Genomic DNA, 4073 nt, shown 5'->3' on the forward strand with positions numbered 1-4073 from the left:
GCTTTCTATATGTACCTGCAAATTTGGTTTTACTTATGCGTACTGTATGTATGCATCTGATTAGGATTAATGTTTCCTCAGGTAAAACAAAAACACATCAACGCTCAGGCTCAGGAAATACATGAACGCATCAACGGACAAGCGTTACAAATTTTGGGGCGTTTCTCTGTGGGAGCATTGCAGTCAAAGAAGAATATGAAACCGACATAAAAACGCATTAAACACAGTTCTAACAAATGCAGTCATATGGCAGAAATGAGCAGCGCATCATTAAACACAGTTTTGTCAGGGAATAATGATAAATCCCAGGTGGTGCAGCGCTTTTAAATGGTGCGTATATGGACAGAGAACGCAGGTCTCATAACGGCTTGGACAGATGCGTTATATGGCAGAGGGCCAGGACTGACATGCACATAACAAGCCACAGAAAAACAAGTGGCTCTGATACCATGTTAAACACACATGGACAGCAAACAATGTGAAAGATAAATCATTCAGTACATTTTTTTATTAACAGGAGATGTACATTTATAATACAATATTGTGACTCTTGGGTTTCAGATCCCAAGGTCTCTTGGACTGCTTAGTCTTTTCGGCTTCCACACTAACCCTTTAGGATTAGGTGTCCAACAAGGACTTTTGAAGCACAAAGACGAAGCGTTCGAAAAATTCAAATCCTTCAAAGCCTTGGTTGAAAATGAATCAGGTTACAAAATTAAGTGCCTCAGGTCCGATAGAGGTGGGGAGTTTACCTCAAATGAATTTTTCGATTTCTGTGAAGAACATGGGATAGGAAGGGAATTCTCTACAGCTAGAACACCTGAGCAAAATGGAGTGGTGGAAAGGATGAACAGAACAGTCCAACAAATGGCTCGTGCTATGCTTGATGAGTCTAGAAATCCCGCAACTTTCTGGGGTGAAGTTGCATATGCCGCGGTTGTTATTCTCAACAAAACAAATGTCCGAGTAAACAACACTCAAACTCCTCATGAGCTCTGGTATGGTGAGACTCCTTCGGTAAAGCATTTCAAAATTTTTGGGAGCAAATGCTATATTAAGAATACTGATGAGCAACTTGGCAAACTTGAACCTAGAGCAGATGAAGGTATTCTTCTTGGTTATTCTCCACACAGCAAAGCATATAAATGCTACAATAAAAGACTTTGAAGAATTGTTGACAGCATTGATGTAGTGGTTGATGAAAAAGGATACATTCCTAGGCAAGTAAATCATGAAAATATCGAAGAAAATGAAGACTACCCTCAAAGATAGAATGATGAAGAAGAAGAACCTCAAGGAGCACCAGAGGAACAGATAAGGATAGAAGAGAAGACTCCATCCAGGTACGTTCAGAAGAATCATCCAGAATCTCAGATTTTGGGGCAGAAAGAAGCAGGTGTACAAACAAGAAGAACAATTGCAGAAGCTTCAAGCTATTTGGCATTACTCTCCTCCATTGAACCACAAAATGTAAGAGAGGCATGCAAAGATGAATGTTGGGTCAAAGCAATGGATGAAGAACTTGAGCAGATCGAAAAGAATAACACTTGGGAGTTGGTTCCTAGACCAAAGGATAAGAATGTTATAGGGACAAAATGGATCTTCAAGAATAAGTTGAATGAAAATGGGGAAGTAATTAGAAACAAGGCCAGACTTGTTTGTAAAGGGTATGCCCAGCAAGAAGGAATAGATTTTGAAGAAACTTTTGCTCCTGTTGCAAGACTTGAGGCCATTTGAATGTTCCTTGCTCTCTCAAGCTTTCAAAAGTTCAAAGTATTTCAAATGGACGTGAAATCAACCTTTCTGAATGGAGACTTAGAAGAAGAAGTATACATTGAGCAGCCAGATGGTTTCATTCTTGGAAATGATCCAAATCTTGTATGCAGACTAAAAAAGGCTCTCTATGGTCTTAAACAAGCTCCAAGGGCTTGGTACTATCTGTTGTGGGGAAAAGTATCCGATGCGGATGACACTAACCCTTTCTAAAGGTGACAGACTTTAGCAACAACTGAATGACAAAGTTTTCATGTTCATCTTTATGAAAGCACAGAGAGAATAGAAAGAGGATCAACCAACCTGGTGTCTTGCGCTTAGTCGATCCTTGTCCTTCTCACTTTGTATCCCGTTCCCAGCTCTTTACTCTCCAAGCAGATCCAGCTACACACAGAATCTGCACAACAAAAGGGAGCAAACTACGAGATACAAGCGATCATAATTGAAGCATGGATTAGGTTGCATCAAATATACATGTAAACACAAAAGCATCTATGTAAAACAAGTATATAGAAGAACATGCAAACTTTATTGATAGAAAGTAACAGGGTTCCAGAGGAAGTTACAACCAATGATGTTGGCCCCAATCCAGCAGCACCTCCTCGACAGCAAGAACTCTCTTCTTCACCTCTAGTAAAACAATCACCCAATAATCCTGGCAGTATACCAACAACACCTCCTTGCTTATACAAAATTCCAGCCTCCTTAGACCTCATAGAAGAGCTCTATATATAGGAGGGAAGAGGAAAGGATGAGTCAGCTGGAGGCTGGCATATAGCTGACTAGTGTCCTCTCCATCTTCAGTTAATCTTCAGTTCCTGTGTCCACTTGGAGATCCTTGCTTACACATGGTGATCAAGTACCTCTTACTCATCACAGGGCGAATCTCATGACCCAAGTGTCAGTTTGGAAGCTTCCTGGGCAACTGACACCTTGCAGGATGACTGTGCCACTTGGCCAATCTCGCCCAGCGCAGGTAGCCTTCATTGTTTTTGACTTCCAGCGCAGGTACAGAGTGGGACAGTTGCAATACAGCACAGAAGCTCAGTTAAGCAGCTGACATGATCCAAAATAAGCCTGTTCTGAAGTGTTTTCAGGTGGAGAACTGATTGGAAGTGTTGTTGATTGATGACCTTGTTCTTTTAGGGGTAAGAAGAACATGTTTAGGGACTGAGGATCCCTGTAATTATCGACATTCCCTGCTCCTTGACGCGAGGCACAAAAATGTCTATAACAGTTGCCCCCTAAAGTATGAGGCCGTTAATCGGGTGAAATGCTTTAGCTAGAGGGTCCGAAGTTCGTTCCAGTGCTGAGGAGAGTGCCCTGTAATACAATACAATACAATACATTATCTTTCATTCATCATTATTCTCATGATCTAGCTGAGGCGGGTATTCCCATGCTCAGCTTTCTATAAATACATTTTGGCACATATGACAGACGATCGTCTGAAGACAGACTGATAATCTTTCGCTAAAATTATCATCCTTTGAGGAGGATGATCATCTGCTGCAATGATGTATATGGCAAATGCTTTTATATTTCCTGAATATATATCGCAGCCCGGATGGATGAAACTAGATCCGGGGTCTTCAAAATCGTTCGATCTTCACTCTAAGTACAAGTCGATCCATGTGAGAATTACGCTGAAGTCGAACATGGAAAGACATCGCTTGATTACCGGTCAATAATGAAAACCGTTAACAAGCGCGAGAGGAATCACCAATAATGACGATGACCCTCAAGGTACGGCAGTACAATTCACGTGGCGTGAATAAAGGACTTGGCGTCGAACGCCACGCAAAATCTTCTGGTCGAAGGTCATTGATGTATACCTGTCGCCGGAAGTGAGAAACTTGCCATTGAGGCATGCAAGCTTCAAAGTACTGATGGGGGTGTTCCTAGATCGACTTCTTGGATAATGAGCTGAAGTCGACAAGAAGTGATCCGTCAAAGGAGGGCCTTGATGAATCCCACATCAATGACACGGAACGGAGCTAATGATTTAGTGGAGATGAAACAAACTGTGACATATGATTCAGGGTGGCGATCATGAAATGGATGAAGGAAAATGTATGGTAGTGGATGGGACACGGTTGACACTTTCTGAATGACCCCTCTTGAACATATAACGACACTGATGTGATGGATCGGTAGCATTACCCCGACTGGATGGTGTGGCGAGGACCATGGTGATGAAACCGGTGAATGAGACAACCCAACCCGATGTGATACGGAAGAAAAGTGTCATGTTCAAGAGTGACTTGCTACCTCTAAACTTTGATGTTCTCCCAATTTTT

The sequence above is a fragment of the Pinus tabuliformis genome, chromosome 4_2 (genome assembly GCF_031772625.1).
Source record: "Pinus tabuliformis cultivar Carrire ecotype Pingquan chromosome 4_2, CPIR1, whole genome shotgun sequence".
In the NCBI taxonomy this organism is placed as follows: domain Eukaryota; kingdom Viridiplantae; phylum Streptophyta; class Pinopsida; order Pinales; family Pinaceae; genus Pinus; species Pinus tabuliformis.